The sequence below is a fragment of the Pinus tabuliformis genome, chromosome 4_2, assembly GCF_031772625.1.
Source record: "Pinus tabuliformis cultivar Carrire ecotype Pingquan chromosome 4_2, CPIR1, whole genome shotgun sequence".
Lineage (NCBI taxonomy): Eukaryota > Viridiplantae > Streptophyta > Pinopsida > Pinales > Pinaceae > Pinus > Pinus tabuliformis.
This window is the reverse complement of record NC_142304.1, coordinates 778368370-778376139: the sequence shown is the minus strand read 5'-3', so window position 1 is coordinate 778376139 and position 7770 is coordinate 778368370. Positions and strand designations below refer to the sequence as shown.

Here is a 7770-nt window from a genome sequence, read left to right as displayed (position 1 = left end):
ATGGGGTGTTGAAGGACACTCAGGTGAAAGTAGGATCATGGTTTGGAAAGTTGGACTTGAGAGTTGTGGACATGGATGATCATTCTATGGTGTTGGGGCTGGACTTTATGGAGCTTGCACAAGCCATACCAATGGTGGACCGGGACATTCTCTTGATCACAGCTGGAGGGAAGACCATGATGGTACCGATGAATAGAAGAAGTTGCTTGGGGTATAGACCAAGGATGGCTTCTATGACTTCGTATCCCAAAGATCCGAATGTGAAGCATGAGGATGTGGAGCAAAGAGGACTTGGGAGTGTGACTCAAACAACAAATGAAAGGAAGCTAGTTGACTTCGTTGCAAGAGCTGGAAAGAAGAATGAAGGGAGTGAGAAAACAACCTCATGAACATGGAGACACTTGTTGGGAGCATCTTCTACTGATGATCTTCACAATGGAGTTGCAAGTGGAGGGAGCCCAAGTGCTACTTCAGAGGCAGTGGTTGATGAGGATTATGGAGGTGTAGATCCTACTGGGATAGTGGACTTTTGTAGAGATGCTATGGGCATATATGACTTTCAGTTGACAAAGGACAAGCTAGGTGAGCTTGGATGTACATGTGAGGATATTGAAGTTGTGCATAGATACTTGAGGACACAACATCAATTTGACACATGGGTGGATGAGAGTCAGGGAGGAAACTTCCTGGCTTTCCTTTCTCTATAGATAACCTTGGAGGAAGGTTGGTGTAGAGGCCTTGGTAGGGAGGAACCACATCAACTTTACAAGGGGCCTTGGAGGAGGCTTCTTTATGACAGGTGCAGACTTGGATGCAGATGGCCAGAGGTTGGGATGGAGTCTACATGGGTTGGACATCATGGACAACTAGAGTCATGGACATCAAGTTGGTTATATGGAGCATGTTGCAGATGGGATGGAGTTTCCATGGACCTGAGCATGGGATGATTGATAGATTCTTGTGAGTCGGAGATGAAGCAGAAGTTAGGGAAAGACGTGTGGTGGCATAAGGATGTGCATTCTTATGGTTTGGGCGTATGGTTGGACTGATCACCCGACTAGTTCGAGTCATGAGGGGTATCATTGTGCAGAGATATGTTGGCATTAGTCGAGACATGGTAACACATACGTGTTGGCATCTGACAGGGAGACTACATGGAGGAGGGACACATGATGAGGTCGACACGAGATGTTGCAGTGGAGATTGTGGCAGAGAGGTCGATGATCATGGATCGAGATGACATCTGATGGAGAGCATACCATTGAGGTACATACCTTGGTATGGTGAGCTTGGTGGTAGTTGGTCACTAAGTTGGAGACATGATGGAGATGAGGCTTTACATATGTTGCAGGGATGTTTGCCTTATGTGGAGGAGTTGACATCATGGATAGTGATGATCTTGGTGGATGACTACTGAGATGGTATGTTCTTGAGGACGAAAACGATGTCACGTGGAGGAGGATGTAAGGCCTTCGTATCCGCGGTGCGGTTGGGTGCCGGTTGACCGCGCGCACGCGCCCGGTGGGTGTGCGATAGGTGTGCAACGGGCGTGCGATGTGCGACGGGCATGCGATGTGCGACAAGCGTGCGATGTGCGACGGGTGTGTGAAGTGCGATGGGCAAGCGCGACATAACCAATGTGCGGAGGAAAAGCGACAAACAAACGAGCTAAGTGCCACGATACATGAGGAGCATTACAACACTTAGTGAAAAATGCGTGGAAGGCAAGGGAGTTTATACCTTGGCTTGAAGAGCCTTGCACGATGGCAAGGCCGACCACATATGTATGCACTTGGGGTGTGCGTTATAGCATGTTTGAGGGTCGGCTGGAGGGCCACCACCCATAGTAGCATGCGTATATATTTTCCATAGCGCAAGTTCATTTGGCAGCCAACAACTCGCACTTGGAGAGCTCGCACTTCTAAGGAGGAGCAAGGGAAAAGGGCGTAGTCCAATAGTGGATGCGCATATCTCATGCGCAATTCTAAGGTGTGCAAGTTGGGTGATATTTAGAGCCGGTTCTGGGTTGGGCGAGGTGCGTGCAAGGCCGTTCTAAAGTGAAGATTTGTGCTAGGTTTTGGTAGAGTGTCTTGGTGACTCGTGTGAGCACCCACTCTCATGCAAGACGTGCACATGTTCTTTGTAAAGGCTGTTATGCCTACTTTGTAAAATAAACTAAGTATTGGCTTGGAGTCTGCCAAGCATTACTTGTATTGTATTATTGAAGAAAGACTAGTTATAATATATTGTCGGGCAGACTTGTTCGGGAGTTGCCCCTCCCCTTTATACTTGTTGCAATTATTGATGTTCTTGTTATGATTGCTATGGATAATGAATGAGTATGGGCTTCATTAAGTATAAAGAATAATTGTATGTATACTTGGTTGTGAAACACAAGCTAAGTAATGTTAATGTGAAAGTAGGCGTAGTCCACGAATGTTAATATTGGTGAAAAGAAAGCGTTCGGTGGTGCCGCACCTCGCTATGAGAGGTTGAAAGACTACCACAGGTGTAGGGGTGTGACAGCAATGGCCGTGGAGACGTAAATGAAGAGAAAGGCAGAGGACTGCAATGAGATGGTGAGTCTTTCGTCAGCAATAGCCGTGGAGACATCGATGAAGAGAAAGGCAGAGGACTGCAAGAGGACTGCAATGAGATGAAGAGAAATGCAGAGGCCGAATGCAATGAGATAGCTACGGAGTCGTCAAGAAAGAGAAATGCAGATGAGATGGTGATGGTGAGGTTGCAGAGCACGGATGGTAAAACATTCGAGGTGGGGAAGGTGGCGGCATTACAATCAGGTATTATAAAGAAGGCAATGGAGGACATGGGCAGTCACCATCTCATTCTTCTGCCCAATGTCGACAGTGAAATCCTGGAAATGGTTATCAAATATTGTGAATATCATGTACATCACCCACCTCGTCCCATAGAAACAATAGATGACATCGAGGAGTGGGATATCGACTTCTTCAATGTTGATTGTTTAACTCTGTCCAACATTGCATGTGGTGCCCACTATCTGGATAGGACAAGCCTCGTGGATTTGGCTTGTAAAAGTATTGCTGACATATTAATTCGTTTGGAAACATGTGAGAATGTCCGTCAAGAGCTCAACATTGCAAATGATTTTACATTGGAAGAGGAGGAGGAGATAAGGCGTAACTATCAATGGGCTTTTGAATGAAATTGTTGGGTTAGAAGATAAATAAATATTACTTTAGGTTAGAAATGTTTTAAATATTATTAGATTAAATTGGGCTTTTGAATGAAAGTTTTGGTAGATGACATATTTGAGATGACTACTTTAGCTTTTATTGGAATTAGAACATTTTTAAGGTATGGAAAAATAGATGTTGATATTTTGAAATGTGTAATTATGGGTTAAAAATGTCAATTGGAATATTAAAATTGATTATTGGATAAAATGTCTGTGAATAAATTTTTGGACATTATTTTTTGTGAATCTTATTTTCTATTATTCTAAAACACTATTTCTAGATCATCTATCAGTTATAATCTTTTGTGAATCTTATTTTCTATTATTCTAAAACACTATTTTTAGATCAATCGCTTTGACTTCTAAGAACTTCATTCAAACCAAACAATGAAGAAGATCAATCGCTCTCAGCAATACTTTTAAGGAAACACACATTATAGAAACAATCAAGAAGATCCATCGCTTTCAGTAATATGAACTTCTTTGCTAGCCCATCGCCGCAATGGCCGTGGAGATGTCAGGGGAGAGAAACACAGATGAGATGGTGATGGTAAGGTTGCAGAGCACGGACGGTAAAACATTCGAGGTGGAGAAGGCGGTGGCATTATAGATAGGTATTATAAAGAAGGCAATGGAGGACATGGGCAGTCACCATCTCATTCCTCTGCCCGATGTCTACAGTGAAATCCTGGGAATGGTTATTAAATACTGTGAATATTGATATTTTGAAACTTGGAATTACTAGTTAAAAATGTCAATAGAGATGTTGGAATATTAAAATTGATTATTGGATAAATTGTCAGTGAATAAATTGTTTGACATTTTTTTTGAATTTTATTCTCTATTATTCTAAAATAGTATTTCTAAATTATCTAGCAGTGATAATCTTATCTTTTTACACTTTATTATTTTTCATGTTTTTTCATTGCATAACTAATAGTTACATGCATCTTTTTATTCCATGTGATGGTTTAATCCACATTTTTTCTTAAATATGTCTTTTTTTAAACTACAACATAAAGGATGAATGTCAATGCCAATGCTTTTGTTTAGGCTTTTCTTCGTTTTAGCAAACAGATCTCTCCTTTTAATCTTGTCCTTTTACATCTAATTACTTTTCATGTTATTTCATTGCATACTTAGTTACGTGCACCCATATGTTGTTTATTTAAGTATTATTTAGGAGATACACCCCCAAACTCCTCCTTGCTACATATAATGCTAATAAAATATTGGTTCTTTAACACACTAATAATTTCCAAAGATGTGTCATTATCATTTACATCCCAAAATTGGGTTTTAGTTATCAATGGGTTTTTCACTTCATTTTATCTATTCGATCATTTACATCCCAAAAATTGATTTTTGTTATCAATGGGTTTTGGAGGTTCATTTTTTTTTTTGGGTTGGATAGTCATTTTTTCTTGAGCTTTTCTTGATATGCTATTTTGAATTTGGCATATTAGTTTGTCATGAAGGACCTAGACCTTAGCATATTAGAGGCGTTGTTTGGTCAAAGGAAGTACAAAGTAAACAATTTAAAGAAATTTTTACTCATGGATTGTAAAGCCTTGAACAATCATTGATTCCATGTTTGTAGATTCAAATTCTTATTTAGTAGATATTTCTTTTATAAAAATTTTATTGGTTATCTTTTGTATTCGGTGAATATGAGCCTTAATACATGTTTTGAAATAAATACATTTTAACTAGTTCATGGTTGAGTTGAGGCCCACTCGTTGTAAGATTACAAAACATATGCTTCCATACTTGAAGGGAAGAGTTCATTGTGGCAGGTATGTGGGAGATGGTGAGTTGGTGGTACATGGTCAAGAAGAATACTTTGGCCTTTTCTTTTTTGCTTGGGTATAGAGATGATTTCTAGGTCCAATAGGAAATATGAGGAACTGACCCTCAATTAAGGAGTATATGCTTAGGCTAGTTGTGAAACATGTTAGCTTTTCTAGTTGGTAATAGAGTTGACTAGTGAGATGTTGGAGACAATGTTATTATTGTTATAATAAAATTACATTGTTCTATTTTCCATTATAAATCCAATCACATTGAGATTTAGTATTGTTTTCTAAGAGAAAAATTATAGAGGAAAGAATATGAAAATATAAAAAAATAGAACTCAAGTTAATCTTGAGCTCCCAAGTAGGAGGACCAAAATATGATGAACTTAATTGAAGGTCAAGAATCAACATGCCTGAAACAAAATCATGTTTATAGGCATTATAAATATAAATGTATGTCTAATTGTGATACCTAGCTATGTGAAAACTCTAATATTTATTTTTTCTCCAACAAATTACTCTAACCTCCAGCATTTATGAAGCCCCTCCTAGCCCAAAGGGAACAAATTTATTCAAGTGCAAACTTATTTTAGAGTGCAAAAAATTAATGTGTAATTTTTCATTGTTTAAATTCTATTATTGAATGCTATATATTTTTAAGTATACCTCAACATTCATTCATATTAAGATATTATAGCCATAACCTACATTGGATATTTATAATATACAATAAAATATTTTATTTTGATGTTTCTTTTCTATATATAGTTGTATATAAAGTTAATATTCACATATGTTTTTTTTTTTAAGGGTGGTTCACAAACACTGAGTGGCTGCTACATCCACAAGAAAATCTAGGTAGATCAACTCGAAGGGATCTACCTGGTAGCCAAACTAGCAAGGCCTAACCCCAAGGGCATCGATTATATTTGAATCCGTGACCGCTTGACAGGGGAGGTACTTAGTAACATGAACTCAACCAACTGAGATATCCCCTGGGGCTTGCTATTCACATATGTTAGTTAACATAGATCTTCAAATAATTTATTGGATTAATACATAAACATATAGACTTGAAAGTGATATATGTAAAGTAACATTTGTGAAAATGTCCCCTTGTCAATATATGACATTGATTCCCACCCTAAGATAGTGGTAGTAATTGGTGGGCTCCAGTATTGTAGCAATAATGCTACAACTCCTGGAGCTTCCTATCTCTAATTTTATCAACCCGGTAGTTCGTACAAACTTGGAAGCGACGGTGTTGTATGCACAAGTACTAGCTCTTGTCGCAGCTGTCACTTGGTCAGCTGGCACAAGTCTACTAGGGCTCAAGCCAACTTCTATAGGCTCACAGAAGAAGCTTTATGAATGATGGACGAAAGCTAACTGAAAGAGGACTAATCTAGTTGCAGAAAGGAACTGAAAGCCAACAAAGCATGAAAACCCTAGTAAACCCTAATTTGACTAGCTAAGCCCTTACAAAGCAAAATTGTGAATGAAACTACTACCACTAATGCCATTACTTGCAGTGAATTGAAATACATGCATCTAAGATACTTGCATCTGAAAAGACATGTTTTTGTATTTTTTCGTTAAGTGGTTGGATTTATTGTGATGATGCTTTTGATTAGGGTTTGGTTGTCCAGGAGTGGTTGGAATGGAAGGAAAGCATGGGCAAGGTCAGGATGGCTAAGGGAGGTCCCAGAGGGTCTGTAGCATCAGTCCACAGAAGTCTACCACGTTCGGATGCTCAACAACTGAGTTTGCAGGCTTCTACAGGAAGTCTGCAGGGGATCCTATAGGAAACTCAGGGGTTTCTACAGGAAGTCTGTGCAATTCTACAGGATGTTTGGCCGTGGAAGGTTTTGGGAGATGGTGCAGCGTTGGAGTGGTGTGGAAGGATAAATGAGATGGAGATGGAGCTGGTGATGGCTCAGGAGTAGAGAAATCAGATGGAGGAAGAGTGCATGCAGTGGTTTGATGGCTTGGAAGGATGGGATCACGAAAGGTTAAGTAAATGAAGCTACGTGGCAATAGATGAGTTGGAGGATAAATGAGCTGGACAGAGGCTGGGTAGGTGGATTGAGGATGGATCAAGAGGAAGAAGAAGGAAGTGGAATGGTATGGAACAGCGTAAATGAAACAAATGACTTATGCACCAAAAACAAGAATTCATTAACCTATGATAGCTGTGCCATGAAACCTATGAACAGCAATGGAAAACCAAGAAATAAACTCGTCCATGGAAGTGAAATGTAGAAGTATGGTTCAATGTCAAAAGTGCATGGATGGATCTTCAACGAAAATGTCTATGTTGCAGCTTGCATGGAAGTGAGAAGAACTGCGTTTCTTTTTGGTGGTTGGTTATGGACTGCACCCCAATCCCTAACAGAGATGGCAGTGAGCCTTAACAACCTTTTGCTAGAGCTCCAATAATTTATAATTATCCTCCTATCTAATCTAAGCAACTGAAAGCAAATCACCATAAACTAATCCTATCTCAACTCATGAAAAAGACTAAATTAACAGACTGTAAATTCAAATTGCATGTCAAAGTAAAAACTCAAAGTGCTGGAACGAAATGCAAATAACATTACAACACCGAGGAGATCTATTGCTCTCAGGTTGGGCCCTAACCTGAGAGCTATAGCTCCCTTAGAAGCTCAGAATGAGATCAAAATCTGCCTGGCTTTATTCATAAACGAAAGTCTGATGACATGCCAAAATTGGCTTACAAAAGGAACAAAAACC

General features: G+C 39.5%; 1 pseudogene; it reads left to right on the top strand.

Moving 5' to 3' along the window:
- The first annotated feature begins 2656 nt into the window (after nt 1-2656).
- Nucleotides 2657-3187, top strand: LOC149171963 (SKP1-like protein 1A pseudogene; annotated as a pseudogene).
- Nucleotides 3188-7770: the final 4583 nt, after the last annotated feature.